This window comes from Sus scrofa, chromosome 3 (genome assembly GCF_054392235.1).
Source record: "Sus scrofa isolate SSC_HxYL_T2T_F1_AM1 chromosome 3, Sscrofa_HxYL_maternal_Yorkshire_Landrace_v2.0, whole genome shotgun sequence".
NCBI lineage: Eukaryota > Metazoa > Chordata > Mammalia > Artiodactyla > Suidae > Sus > Sus scrofa.
The window spans coordinates 120061971-120078637 of record NC_139385.1 but is presented as its reverse complement, the minus strand read 5'-3'; the positions used below and the strand labels follow the sequence as shown (position 1 = coordinate 120078637).

The 16667-nt window shown below is 37.0% G+C and overlaps 1 protein-coding gene across 26 annotated transcripts in view; it reads right to left on the bottom strand.

Annotated features, from left to right (window-relative positions):
• The window catches only part of SRD5A2 (steroid 5 alpha-reductase 2), a 205286-nt gene that overhangs the window by 56908 nt on the left and 131711 nt on the right, over positions 1 to 16667 (bottom strand). For 3 of the 26 annotated variants that reach the window (XR_014839536.1, XM_085015841.1, XM_085015842.1), the window contains exon 2: positions 5686 to 5800. The gene's annotated coding sequence lies outside the window, so the exon portion shown is untranslated. 26 annotated transcript variants of the gene reach the window in all.

Here is a 16667-nt window from a genome sequence, read left to right as displayed (position 1 = left end):
CAGCAGTGTGCCTTTCTCTGGAGGTGGCCATTTTGGGAAAATCTGGCCCCAGCCATCAGCGCTGAGAAGCCCCAAGGCAAACAACAATCCAGGTGGGATCACAGCCCCACCCATCAGTAAACAGGCTGCCTAAAGACCCCCCAGACACACAGCCCCACCTCTAATCCCATCCAGAGACTAAGCCCCACCCAGCAGAGGGATAGGAATCAGCTCCACCTACCTGTGGGCTGGCATCAGTCCCTCCCATTGGGAAGCCTACAGCAAGCCCCTGTACCAATTTCAGCCACAAGGGGGGAAGACACCAGAAGTAAGAGAGGCTACAACTCTATATTATCTATAAAAAGGTCACCATACCAAAAACATAAAAATGAAGAGACAGAGAACTATAACTCAGATGAGGGAGAAAGAAAAAACCCCATAAAATTAACTAAGTGATCAGGAGATACTCAGCCTCCAGGAAAAAGACTTTGGACTGTTGATGCTGAAGATGATGCAAAACATTGGAAATAAACTGGAAGCAAAGATGGATAACTTACAGGAAACACTGAGCAAAGAGATACAAGATATAAAACTTAAACAAGAAAAGATACAAAATACAATAACTGGAATAAAAAATTCACTAGAAGCAGCTAACAGCAGAATACAGGAGGCAGAAGAATGAATAAGTGAGGTGGAGGACAGATTAGTGGAAATTATGGTTGCAGAACAGAAAAGATCAAAAACTTTGAAACATTTGAAATATTGAAAATGAAGAGAGTCTCAGAGAATTCTGGGACAATGTTAAATGTACCAACATCCATATTATAGGGATACCAGAAGGAGAAGAGAGAGAGAAGGGGACAGAAAAAACATTCCAAGAGATAATAGCTGAAAACTTCCCTAATATGGGAAAGGAACCACTCACTCAAATCCAAGAAGCACAACAAGTACCACATAAAATAAACCCAAGGAGAAACACCCCAAGACACATATTAATCAAACTGACCAAAATTAAAGACAAAGAGAAAATCTTGAAAGCAACTAGGGAAAAGAAACAAATAACATACAAGGGAATCCAATAAGGTTATCGGCAGATTTTTCAACAGAAACTCTGCAGGCCAGAAGGAAGTGGCATGATATACTTCATGTGATGAAAGGAAGAAACCTCCAACCAAGATTACTTTCCCAAGCAAGGCTCTCATTCAGTTTTGAAGGAGAAATCAAAAGCTTCACAGATAAGCAGAAGCTAAGAGAACTCAGCAACACTAAACCAGCCTTACAACAAATACTAAAGGAACATCTCTAGGCAGAAAAGAAAAGGGCACAACAGGAAACAAAAATACCACAAATGACAAGGCTCATCAGTAAAGATATATGTACAGTAAAGATACAAAATCATTCATGCACAATTATGACACCAAAATCAGAAATCATCAGAAGAGGTGGGTTCAAATGTGGGACACTGGAGATGCACATGCAATTAAGAGAACAACAACTTAAAACAATCTCATTTACATATAGACTCATATCAAAACTTCAGAATAACTGCAAACCAAAAATCTACAACTGATACACAAAGAAAAATCAACTCAAATACAACACTAAAGAGAGTCATCAAACCAGAAGAGGAGAGAACAAGAGAAGAAGGGAAGAAAAAAGAGCAACAAAAACAAATCCAAAGCAATTAATAAAATGGCAATAAGAACATACATATCAATAACTACTTAAATGTTAATGGACTCAATGCCCCAACCAAAAGACAGAGACTGGCTGAATGGATACAAAAACAAGACCCACATATATGCTGTCTTCAAGAGACCCACTTCACTTCTAGGGACACATACAAACTGAAAGTGAGAGGATGGAAGAAAATATTCCATGCAAATAGGAATCAAAAGAAAGCTGGAGTAGCAATACTCATAACAGACAAAATAGACTTTAAAATGAAGAATATCTTAAGGGACAAAGAAGGTCATTACATAATGATCAAAGAATCAATAAAGAGAAGATATAACAATTTTAAATATCTACACACCCAACATAGGTTCACCACAATATATAAAGCAACTGCTAACAATCTTAAATGGACAAATCGACAATAACACAAGAATACACATTCTTCTCAAGTACACATGGAACATTCTCTAAGACTGATCACATCCTGGGCTTCAAATCAAACCTCGGCAACTTTAAGAAAATTGAAATCATATCAAGCATCTTTTCCGACCACAACGCTATACAACTGGAAATCAACAAGAAAAAACTGCAAAAAACACAAACACGTGCAGACTAAACAATATGCTACTAAACAACCAATGGATCACTGAAGAAATCAAAGAGGCAATTAAAAAATACCTAGAAGCAAATGACAACAAAGATACGACACTCCAAAGCCTATGGGATGCAGCAAAAGCCGTTCTAAGAGGAAAGTTTAGAGCAATACAAGCCCACCTCAGGAAACAAGAAAAAGCCCAAATAAACAAGCTAACTTTACATCTAAAGCAGCTCAAGAGAGAAGAACAGACTAGACCTAAAGTTAGTAGAAGGAAAGAAATCATAAAGATCAGAGCAGAAATCAATGAAATAGAAACAAAGAAAACCATAGAAAAGATCAATGAAATGAAAAGCTGGTTCTTTGAAAAGATCAACAACATTGATAAACCCTTAGCCAGACTTATCAGGAAAAAAAGAGAGAGGACTCAAATCAATAAAATTAGAAATGAAAAAGGAGAAGTAACAACAGACACCACAGAAATACAAAGGATCATAAGAGACTACTATATGCAACTGTACGCCAATAAAATGGAAAACCTAGAAGAAATGGACACATTCTTAGAAAGGTACAATCTTCCAAGACTAAACCAAGATCAAATAGAAAAGATGAATGGACCAACCACAAGACCTGAAATTGAAACTGTGATTTAAAAACTTCCAACAAACAAAAGTCCAGGACCAGATGGCTTCACAGGTGAATTCTATCAAACATTAAGAGAAGAGCTAACACCTCTCCTTCCAAAACTATTTCAAAAAACTGCAGAGGAAGAGATACTCCCAAACTCATTCTATGAGGCCACCATCACCCTGGTACCAAAACCAGACAAAGACACCACAAAAAAAGAAAACTACAGGCCAATTTCACTGATGAACATTGATGAAAAAATCCTCAACAAAATACTAGCGAACTGCATAACAATACATCAAAAGGACTGTACATCATGATCAAGTGGGATTTAGCCCAGGGATGCAAGGGTTCTTCAATATCCACAAATCCATCAGTGTGATACACCACATTCACAAACTGAAGTATAAAAACCATGCGATTCTCTCAAAAGATGTGGAAAAAGCCTTTGACAAAAATCCAGCACCCATTTCTGATAAAAACCCATCAGAAAGTTGGCACAGAGGGAACCTACCTCAACATAATAAAGGCCATATATGACAAACCCACAGCAAACATCATTCTCAATGGTGAAATGCTGAAAGAATTCCTGCTGAGATCAGGAACAAGACAAGGATGTCTGTGCTCACCACCTCTAGTCAACATAGTTTGGGAAGTCCTAGCCACAGCAATCAGAGAAGTAAAAGAGATAAAAGGAATCCAAATTGGAAAGGAAGAAGTCAAACTATCACTATTTATAGATGACATGATACTATACCTACAGAATCCTAAAGACTCTACCAGAAAACTGTTCGAGCTCATCCATGAATTTGGCAAAGTCGCCAAATTTAAATACAGAAATCAATTGCATTTCTATACACTAACAAGGAAAGAGCAGAAAGAGAAATTAGGGAAGCAATCCTGTTTACCAGCGCATCCAAAAGAATAAAATACCTAGGAGTAAACCTACCTAAAGAGACAAAAGACCTGTACTCTGAAAACTATAAGATGCTGATGAACGAAATCAAAAATGACACAAATAGATGGAAAGACATACCATGCTCGTGGATTGGAAGAGTTAATATTATCAAAATGACTATACTACCTAAAGCAATGTACAGATTCAATGCAATCCCTATCAAATTACCAAGGACATTTTTCACAGAACTCGAACAATATATTTTAACCTTTGTTTGAAAGCACAAAAGACCCAGAATAGCCAAAGACATCCTGAAAAAGAAAAATGGAGCCGGACAAATCAGGCTCCCTGACTTCAGACCATACTACAAAGCAACAATCATCAAAACCATATGGTACTGGCACAAAGACAGACATGGAGATCAGTGGAACAGGACAGAAAGTCCAGAATTAAACTCACACACCTACAGCCAACTAATCTATGACAAAGGAGGCAAGAACATACAATGGAGAAAGGATCGCTTGTTCAATAAGTGGTGCTGGGAAAATGGGACAGCCACATGGAAAAGAATGAAATTAGAACACTCCCGAACACCATACACAAAAATAAACTCAAAATGGATTAAAGACCTAGATATAAGACCAGACACTATAAAACTCTTAGAGGAAAACATAGGCCAAACACTCTCTGACATAAACAACAGCACCATCTTCTCAGATCCACTTCTTAGGGTAATGACAATAAAAACAAAAATAAACAAATGGGACCTAATCAAACTTAAAGGTTTCTGCACGCAAAGTAAACCCGAAACAATACAAAAAGACAACCCAACCCACAGAATGGGAGAAAATTTTTGCAAATGAATTGACTGACAAGGGATTAATCTCCAAATTTATAAACACCTTCTGCAGCTCCATACCAAAACAACAAACAACCCCATCAAAAAATGGGCAGAAGATCTAAACAGACAGTTCTCCAAAGAAGACATACAGACGGCCAAAAAACACATGAAAAGATGTTCAACATCACTCATTCTTAGAGAAATGCAAATCAAAACCACTCTGAGGTACCACCTTACACCACCCAGAATGGCCATCATCCAAAAGTCTACAAACTACAATAAGTACTGTAGAGGGTGTGGAGAAGAAGGAACCCTAGTACACTGTTGGTGGGACTGTCAATTGGTGCAACCACTGTGGAAAACAGTATGGAGTTTCCTCAGAAAACTGAAAATAGAACTACCATTTGATCCAGCAATCCCACTTCTGGGCATCTATCCAGAGAAAACCATGACTTGCAAAGACACATGTACTCCATTATTCATTGCAGCACTATTTTCAATAGCCAAGACATAGAAACAACCTAAGTGTCCATCGACAGAGGAGTGGATCCAGAAGATGGTGTACCTATACACAATGGAATATTACTCAGCCATTAAAAGGAACATAATATCGCCATTTTTAGCAACATGGATGGACCTAGAAATTATTACGCTAAGTGAAGTCAGTCATACAATGAGACACCAGCATCAAGTGCTTTCACTGACATGTGGAATCTGAAAAAAGGACAGAATGAACCTCTTTGCAGAACAGATACTGACTCACAAACTTTGAAAAACTTATGGTTTCCAAAGACAGTTCGGGGGGTGGGGGGATGCGCTGGGGTTGTGAGATGGAAATCCTATAAAACTGGATTGTGATGATCACTGTACAACTATAAATGTAATAAATTCATTGAGTAATAAAAAAATTTAAATAACAGTAATAAAGATCAAATCAGAAAACAAATAAGAAACAGAATTAATAGAGAAACCCAATAAAACCAAAATCTATTTCCTTGAAAAGACCCATAAAGTTGGTCTCACTCTAGTTAGACAGCTTAGGGGGGAAAGTGAGAAGACATAAATTACCATTTCAAGAATGAGAAAGCTGGAGTTCCCTTCTTGCCCAGAGGGTCAAGGATCTGACAGTGTCACTGCAGCGGCCCTCTAGTGGTTCAGTCCCTGGCCTGGCAACTTTCACAAGCTGTGGGTATGACCAAAAAAACAAAAAATAAAAAGAATGAGAGAGGTGGCATCCCCATGTATTCTATGGATATTAAAAGGATATTTGAGTATGGACACTTTACCAGGTAACATGATTACATTTTAAGGGATCTTCAACCTCATAACTCAAAGGATCAATATGAGAGTTATGATATTGATGATGTCACAGTAACTTAGTGGTGGAGATCTTACACATTAATGGTGACTTTTCCCTCAAAGCAGTACATACTTGTAAAAATGTCTTGGTTTCTACTGACATTTAATTGCATGGTCAGTTTGCAAGGTAATTTTTTAAATCTTATAATACCATTATTATTTTTTATATTAGGTATAGTGAAATATATACATGAAATATTGAAAATATTACATAAAAATCTACAAACCAAAAGTATCAGCTAGTCACATCACTTTACATTCTAAAAATTATCCAATACTAATTCATACATGTTGATGTGGATTTATTCAGAGCATATTCATGGTGTGATATTTTTCACTAAACGACTATATATACTTATTTCCATCTCTAGATATAGTCCAAGAAGCTAATATTTATTTTGAAATATACCAAATATTCAATCACATTGATTAGTTGTGAATAGTAAATATATTTGCAAAGTTATAGAGCACTATAACTTTGGGTAAATTGATTTCTTTCTTCTGGACAATTTCCCTTGAGTATTTCCACCAAGAAAAATTCCCAGGGGAAAAAAGTGAACTGCTTTTCAGCTATTGTTAAACACTACCAGATTAGTGTCACAGAAGTTTGAACAATTCTCACTGAAACAGCACCAGACACACAATTTTTTCATAGGCCTACCTACAGTTTTTTTTTAATCTTTATTGAGGTATAACCAACAATAAATTTCACATATTTAAAGTATACAATTTAATAAATTTTAAAACCATTATGATATCAAAATAATGAACACATCCATCTCTGCCAAAAGTTTGCTCATACTCTTAATGATCTCAACCTTCTGTCCCTCGGAAACCACTAATGTACTTTGTCCCTAGGAAACCACTAATGTACTTCATGTACCACAGGTTAGTTTGAATTTTCATGGAATTTTACATAAAGAGAGTCATAAAGAAGGCACTCTCTTTTTGCTTGACTTCTTTACCCAGAATACTTATTTTGAGTTTCATCCATACTGCAACTCACATCAGTATTTCACACATATTTATTGCTGAGTAGTGTTCTCTTATACGGTTATACCACAATTTGTTTACCCATTCACTTGTTGGACATTTGGGTTGTTTCCAGTCTTTGGCTACTACAAATAAAGGTGCTAAAAACATTTGTATACAAGTCTTTGTATCTACATGTGATTTTATTTTGCTTGGAAAAAGAGTTAGCAATGGAATGGGTAGGTTTATGTTTAATTTTTTGAGAGACTGTCAAAATGTTTTCCAAAGTGATTGCCATTTTATATTCCCATCAACCAATGTATAAGCATTCTAGTTCTTCCACATCCTCACCAGCACTTGGTATGGCCAGTCTTTTTACTTTAGCCATTCTAGTGGATGCATTGTGGTATTGAAGTAGTCTAATAGGCATTTCCCTACTAATGATGTTACTTATCTTTTCCCATTTTTATCTGTCATTCATATGTTTTCTTTTCTTTTTGCTTTTTAAGGCTGCGCTCCTGGCATATGGAAGTTCCCAGGCTAGGGGTTGAATCAGAGCTACAGCTGCCAGCCTATGCCACAGCCACAGCAATTCAGGATCCAGCCACCTCTGTTGCTCATGGCAACACCAGATCCTTAAGCCATGGAGCAAGGCCAGGGATCGAGCCTGCATCCTCATGGATACTAGTTGGGTTCATTACCACTGAGCCACACCCACAATAAGAATTCCTCATACTTTTTTTTAGCAAATATTTGTTCGTATCTTGAAGTGCAGGAGCAATTTCATTAGAGAAATAGAAGTATTTTCAACAAATAGTACTGGAACAATTAAACATCCATATGCAATAAAAGAAATTTGATTTGTATTTCTAACCCTCTATAAAAATTAATTCAAAATGGGTCATAGACACAAATGTAAAACCTAAAACTAAATCTTCTATAAGAAAACCTAATGGAAAACCCATGTGAACTTAGATTAGGCAAAGATTTCTTAGATCTAATTGTATGAAAACATAGAAAAATTGGACTTCATCAAAAATTGTACATCTCTGCTTTTCAAAAGATATGGTTAAGAAAATGGAAGGAAAAAAAGCCACACAGACTGGGAGAAAATACTTACAAAGCATATATCTGGTAAAGAACTTGTATCTAGAATATTCAAAGAATTTTCAAAACTCAATAATAAGAGAAAAAAGACTCAGTACTCTAGTATTTAGATTTGTTTACCAGGTAGGTAGCTTTGGGTTAGTAAAGTTAGGAACGTAAAGAACATTCACTGAGTGACTGACGTGAGACCAAGTATTGCTGTTGAAAGAGGGCAGATAAAGGCAGGAGAGAGAGACAGAGACTATAACCAGAAAAGGATCTGGGGATTTTTCATGGTCAAGTAGGGAAAAATGCCACAAGCAAATTGCCTTATTTTCTTCACAGTAAATTTTAGGATCAGCCTTGACATCATGAAGCAAGTATAATGGAAGAATTCTGAAAATGGCCAAGACCTGATTTAAGGCTTGGATAAGTAGGATCAGATATTATGATACAGATACAAAAGATATCTGGTGTTAAAAAGAGGAGAGGTATTTTAAGGTGGAGTACATATGGAACACAGGGCGATTTTAAGTCAAAGATCACCAGACAGCCCCTTTTCTTGACAGAACATCTCATTCCCACCCACAAATCTGGGAATAGAGCATTCTTTGAGGACCAGCTCAAGTGCTTGCCCATCACTCGGACTCACTCTCACTACTCAGTGCAATCAGAGTACCGTCACTTGTGAGATTGTGTTAACAACAGTGACTGTCTCAAGGACAAAATGAGGTAATTGATGTAAGATACGTAACATAATTCCAGGAACACCCAGAGCTCAATAAATATTGGTTTCCCCTTTCCTTATCCCTCTTCCATAACCAAATGGAAGGCAAATTGCACTGTTGGCCCCAGTTCAGAGGGTTTTAAAATTCAGAGTTCCCATGCTGAGCTGAGTCTTCTTAAAGGCTGCTGGGTTGAGCACAGCAACTTTTTAAACAACTTGAGACTAGTCTTTGATGTCCCTGTTGCCATACATGGCAAGGAATCAAAACGCAGACTGGGAAGTGCCCCAGGTTCCAGAACCAAGTTGCCAGGCTCTGGCAAAAATCAATAGGTAGACAACTTTTGTATTCTATCTAGCAACAGAAAACATTTCTGTTCCCCCTCCTGCTTTCTGAGGGCCCCTCATCTGAGTACCCCTTTTGGCCTTTCCACTCTCCCTCACTCCCCCTCAGGAAAGGAGAAGTGAATTACCTGATTGGTAAATTTAAAAGCAGGACCTCTCAAGAGGTGTGTGCTGCTCAGCCCTTCTCCCATTCTGCTCACCCTTGGGAAAGGTTTATAATTAGCCATAGTTGTTGCTGAGTATTTTTGAGAGACTGCTGTTAGGATCCCAAATGGAAGCCATGTTGCTCCAAACCAGTTTCACCACTAATAGGCGTGGTCATTTGCCTCTAGCTGCCTAATTCCTGGCTCTATGTCTCAGTTGATTATGAACTTGAGTGGGGGAGAGGGGTTCCATTTATTCAAAGCCCACCCACCCATCTGCCCACTGTTCCATGCACACTAAAACACAGAGGCACCAGAGACTTCAGCATGTTCAGTGGCATGACCATGGTCCCCATCGGGGACCGTGATCCACTTGTCTCTCAATATGCAATTTCCCACCCCTCCTGGGCTTCACACTGACAATGCCACCACCAAACTTTCACAGCAGAAAGAGTGTCAGGCACACTATGAAGCATTTTCCTGCCTTCCTCCTAGAAGACAAGCACCAGCTATTGTACTTTTTTGTGTGCTCCCATTGGACCCAGCATAGTTCTGCACATGTAGAACCCTGACAAATAAACAGGAGACCTAGGTTCAAGCCCCACTCTGCCCCTTCCTCACCATGTAACTTCATATACATCACTTCACCAGTTTGGATCACTATTTCCTTATCTTGTTTGTTTTTTGTAAGTGCCATTAAACTAATTTTAAAGCAATCAAGGATTTCCTGTCATGGCTTAGTGGTTAACGAATCTGACTAGGAACCATGAGGTTGCAGGTTCGACCCCTGGCCTTGCTCAGTGGGTTAAGGATCTGGCGTTGCTGTGAGCTGTGGTGTAGGTCGCAGTTGCAGCTCAGATCCCGCGTTGCTGTGGCTCTGGTGTAGGCTGGCAGCTATAGCCCCAATTTGACCCCTAGCCTGGGAACCTCCATATGCTGAGGGAGCGGGCCTAGAAATGGCAAAAAGACAAAAAAAAAGAAGTTGGTCCTTTCTTCCATATGATAAAAGTGGTCAAGATTTCTAAAGTTTGTTTACATTTTTGGCAAACATAGCTATACAGGTTTCAGATGTGCTTATGATGTCATCCCATTTAGAACGTAAACTCCAAGACTCCTATTTCCCATAAAGTACAAATAAGGGACTTGGAACCCAGGAATTCTCAGAAAATAAGGTTTACTACCAAGTTCCTAGATAAATGTAGCAGAATTTCTCTAGAATAGGCTCACTGCTTTACTCCTGAATTTAACAAAGTTTTATAATAGGATCACCAGGGCACTGAATGTAAAGCAACACAGCTCATGGTTTTAAGGAGGGGCTGGCAAACTATGACCCACAGGCCAAATGTAGCACACTGTCTATTTTTTAAATAAAGTTTTATTGGGATATTACCACACTCATTTGTCTACAATAATTTCTGTGGCTGTTTTCACGCTACAACAGCAGAATTGGGTAGCTGCGACACAGCCTGTATGAGTGTCACGTCTAAAATAGCTACTATCTGGCTTTTTACAGAAAAATTTTGCTGACCCTCATTTTAAAGAATCTTTCAGTTAATATTAATTAATCCAAATTATGTTTCATGAATGTCCTTAACACATGAACCACAAGAATTTGGTTTATTCTGCCCAAGGCCTTTCTTCTCCACGTGTGAGGAAAGATGTGTTTAAATGGTTTCCAGTGTCAGCATTAATTATCATTCTAATTCTCAGACAATAAGTAATTTCATTTGTGAGGTTTGATTACTTCTGAATATTTGAGCCATCTGCACTTTTAATGAGATTAGAGAAGCACTAATAGGGCACCTCAGAAGACTCAAGTTCCAGTCCCCTCCTTGCCCCAATTCACTAAACTTTGTGGTGGTCTGCTTCTATAAAGTGAGGAGGCTGGACAGATGTAAAGTTTCCTTAACAGAGAATTATGACCTCCCAGGAAGGCCACACTGGCTGCTATGAAAACCCAAGGAATGGTACCCTTACTTGATTTCCAAAGAAGAAAGGACTCAGAAAAGGCTTCTTGGAGGAAGTGATACCTGAAAGATCCTTCTGAACCTTGAGGATAGGGAAGAATTCATGCTGTTGGAGAATGAACTGAGGAACCCAGCAAATAGGCCTCTAATTGAGGCCATCATTTCATTTGACTGAACAGGAAAAGTCATTGGTTTCAGCATTTAACCCCAGGAAAGTTCTCTAAATTCAGGTGGACTAAAGCAGCAAACGATGAAACAGACCTCTGCAGTTTAATAGACACTCAGTTCAAAAGGGAGATAGTGAAAATACTGAAGGAATTAAGGCTGAATATCAAGGAATTAAGAGTGGATATAAACAGTAATGCAGATTGATTTAGAAAGGAACTAGAAAATATAAGCAGGAACCAAGGAAAATTAGAAAATTCATTTGCAGAGATGCAAACTGAGCTAAAGGAACTAAAGGACAGAATGAATAATGCAGAGAAATAAATTTTAGTGATGTGGAAGATAGAATAATGGAAATCACCCAATCAGGACAGCAGACAGAAAACCAAAAGAAAAAAACATGAAAGCAATATAACAGATCTGTGGGATAATATAAGCAAGCCAATCTATGCGTAATACAAATTCCAAAAGGAGAAGAAAAAGAAAAGGGGATTGTAAATATTTTCGAAGAAATTATGTCTGAAAACTTTCCAAATCTAAAGAAAACAGATATCAAGATACAGGAAGCACAGAGCACCCCAAACAAGTTGAACCCAAACAGGCCCACACCAAGACATATTATAATAAAAATGGCAAAAGTTAAAGAGAAGATTCTTAAAACAGCAAGAGAAACACAAAGTATTAATTATAAGAGAACACCCATAAGGCTGTCAGCTGATTTATCTACAGAAACACAAATTTCAGAAGAGGGTAGCAACATATTTTCAAAGTTCTAAAAGGGAAAATTTTGCAGCCTAGGATACTCAACCCAGAAAGAATATCATTTAAAATAGAAGGAGAAATAAAGAATTTTTCCAACAAACAAAAGCTAAAAGAGTACAGCAATATTAAACCCATTCTAAAAGAAATACTGAAAGGGCTTCTCTAAATAAAAAAGAGTTAAGAAGAAATAGGATGCCGGACATCACAACTGGAAAGTAATCACTTAAGCCAGTATACAGATATAAAAGGGAAAAAAACAAATGTAGTAAAAGTGACTATAAACACAAAGAACAACAAAAGGACAAACATGAAGATGTTAAAAAAAGGACTTTAAAATCATAGAATGTGGAGAACCAAAATAAGAAAATCTAGACTCTTTTTTTTAAGAATGTGTTTGAGCCTATATGACTATCAGGCTAAAGCAAGCAAATATAGGAAGGGGTTAACATACTTAAAAAACAGAGCAACCACAAATCAAAGCCAAACACTACATTCACAAAAACTAAAAAGAAAAGTACACATGCATAAAATAAATGGAAATCATCCAACCAAAAAGGAAAGGAACAAAGGAGAATCATAGAATCAACTGGAAAATAAGGTTTAAAATGGCAATATATACATATTTATCCATAATTACCTAAAATGTCAATGGACTTAATGCTCCAATTAAAAGACACAGAGTGGCAGATTGGATAAAAAAGTAAAAACCTTCAATCTGCTGCCTACAAGAAACTCACCTTAGGGCAAAGGACACAGATAGATTGAAAATGAGGGGATGGGAAAAGATATTTCATGCCAATGGACAAGACAGGAAAGCAGGAGTTGCAATACTCATCTCAGACAAAAGAGACTTTAAAATAAAAGCCATAAAGAAAAAGAAGGACACTATTTAGTGATAAAAGGATCCATTCAAAAAGAGGACATTACAATCATCAATATATATGTCCCTAATATAGGAGCACCCAAATACATATGACAAATACTAATAGACATAAAAGGAGAAATTGATGGGAATACAATAATAGTAGGAGACTTTAACACCCCACTCACATCAATGGACAGATCCCCTAGACAGAAAATCAGTAAGGCAACAGAGATCCTAAAGGACACAACAGAAAAGTTAGACTTAATTGATATTTTTAGGACATTACATCCAAAAAAATCAGACTATACATTCTTCCCAAGTGCATATGGAACATTCTCAAGGATCAATCACATACTGGGGCACAAAGCTAATCTCAACAAATTTAAGAGACTAGAAATTATTTCAGGTATCTTCTCTGACCACAATGGCATGAAACCAGACGTCAATCACAGGGAAAAAATGAGAAAAAAAACTGACTACATGGAGACTAAACAACATGCTACCAAAAAACCAATGGGTCAATGAGGAAATCAAGAAGGAAATTAAAAAATACTTCAAGACAAATGATAATGAAGACACAACCATTCAAAATCTATGGGATGCTGAAAAAGCAGTCCTTGGGGGAAATTCATAGTGATACAGACCTTCCTCAAATAAGAAGAAAAATCTCAAATTGACAACTTAACCCACCACCTAAATGAATTAGAAAAAGAAGAGCAAACAAAACCTTAAATCAGCAGAAGGGAGGAAATCATAAAGATCAGACAAGAAATCAATAAAATAGAGATTCAAAAAAGAATAGAAAAAAAATCAATAAAACCAAGACCTTGTCCTTTGAAAAGGTAAACAAAATTGACAAACCTCTGGCCAGATTCACCAAGAGGTGAGAAAAAAACAAATAAACAAAATAAGAAATGAAAAAGGATAAATCTCAATGGATACTGGAGAAATACAGAAAACCATAAGAGAATACTATGAACAATTATATGCCAACAAATTTGACAACCTAGAAGAAATTGACAACTTTCTAGAGACTTATAGCCTGCCAAAATTGAATCAAGAATAGATCAACTAAACAGACCAATCACTGGAAATGAAATTGAATATGTCATAAAAACACTCCCTACAAATAAAAGTCCAGGACCAGATGGCTTCACAGCCAAATTCCACCAAACATACAAAGAGGAACTTATACCCATCCTCCTTAAACTTTTCCAAAAGACTGAAGAAGAATGAACACTTCCAAAGACATTCTATGAAATCATATCACCCTAATACCAAACCCAGACAAAGATACTATGAAAAAAGAAAATTATATGCTAATACCTTTGATGAATATAGATGCAAAAATTCTCAACAAAATTTTAGCCAACCAAATCCAACAACATATCAAAAAGATCATATGACACAACTAAGTGAGATTCATTCAAGGTTCACAAAGATGGTTCAACATATACAAATCGATGTTACACATGACATTAAAAAAAGAAAAGTCAAAAACCACATAATCATCTCAATAGATGGAAAAAAGCTTTTGACAAAGTCCAACATCCATTTATGATGAAAACTCTTACCAAAGTGGGTATAGAAGAAACATACCTTAACATAATCAAAGCCATTTATGATAAACCCACTGCAAAAATAATACTCAATGGAGAAAAGCTTCCCACTCAAATCTGGAACCAGACAAGGATGCCCACTCTCACCACTTTTAATCAACATAGTATTGGAAGTCCTAGACACAGAAATCAGATAAACAAAAGAAATAAAAGGTGTTCAAATTGGAAGAAAAGAGGTAAAACTGTCACTGTATGCAAATAACATGATACCATATATTGAAAACCCTAAGGACTCCACACAAAAACTCTCAAACTGATCAACAAATTCAGCAAAGTAACAGGATACAAGATTAACATTCAAAAAATCAAATGCATTTCCATATACTAATAACAATGAAGTATTAGAAAAGGAATATAAAAATACAATAACATTTAAATAGTACCCAAAATATTTAAATACCTAGGAATAAACCTGACCAAAGAGGTAAAAGACTTATATGCTCAGAACTATAAAATATCAAGCAAGGAAAATAAAGATGATTCAAAGAAATAGAAAGATATTCCATGTTCCTGGGTTGGAAAAATTAATATTGTAAAAATGGCCATATGGCCCAAAGCAATCTACAGATTCAATGTAATCCCTACCAAATTACCCATGACATTTTTCACAGAACTAGAACAAACAATCCAAAAATTTATACAGAGTCATAAAAGACTCAGAATTGCCAAAGCAATCCTGAGAAACCAAAACCAAGCAGAAGGCATAACTCTCCTAGACTTCAGGAAATATCACAAAGTTAAAGTAATCAAGACAGTGTGGTACTGGTACCAAAAGAGATATACAGACCAATGGAACAGAATAGAGAACCCAGAAATAAACCCCGACATCTATGGTCAATTAATCTTCAACAGAGGAGGAAAGATAAAATGGGAAAAAGACAGTCTGTTCAGCAAGTGGTGCTGGGAAAACTGGACAGCTGCATGTAAACCAACGAAACTGGAACACAACCTCACACCATGCACAAAAATAAACTCAAAATGGCATAAATACTTAAACATAAGAAAAGACACCATCAAACTCATGGAAGAGAACATAGGCAAAAACATTCTCTGACATCGACCTTACAATGTTTTCTCAGGTCAGTCTCCCAAAGCAAAAGAAATAAAAGAAAAAATAAGCCAGTGGGAATCTAATCAAACTGACAAAGTAAACCATTAAAAAAAAAAACAAAAGGACAACCTATAGAGTGGGAGAAAGTAGTTTCAAATAATGCAACTGACAAGGGCTTAATCACAATTTATACAACTCAACAGCAAAAAAAGCCAACAACCCAATTGAAAAATGGGGGAAAAAAGACCTTAAATAGACATTTCCCCAAAGAAGATATACAGATGGCCAACAAGCACTTGAAAAAATGCTTAACATCACTGATTATTAGAAAAATGCAAATCAAAACTACTATGTGGTACCACCCCACACCAGTCAGAATGGCCATCACTAAGTCCACAAATAACACATGCTGGCAAGGGTATGGAGAAAAGGGAACCCTGCCGCACTGTTGGTGGGAATGTAAGCTGGTTCCACCACTATGGAGAACAGTATGTATGGAGGTACCTCAGAAAACTAAATATAGAACTACCATGTGATCTAGCAATCCCACTCTTGGGCATATATCTGGACAAAACTTTCCTTGAAAAAGATACATGCACCCACATGTTCACTGCAGCACTTTCCACAATAGCCAAGACCTGGAAACAACCTAAATGTCCACCGACAGACGAATGGATTAAGAAGATGTGGTATATATACAGAATGGAATACTACTCAGCCATAAAAAGAACAAAATAATGCCATTTGCAGCAACATGGATGCAACTAGAGACTCTCATACTAAGTGAAGCCAGTCAAAAAGAGAAAGATAAATACCGTATGATATCACATATCTGGAATCTAATGTATAGCACAAATGAACCTTTCCACAAAAAAGAAACTCATGGACTTGGAGAATAGACTTGTGGTTGCCAAGGCAGAGGGGGAGGGAGTGGGATGGACTGGGAACCTGGGGTTAATATATGCAAACTATTGCCTTTGGAATGGATAAGC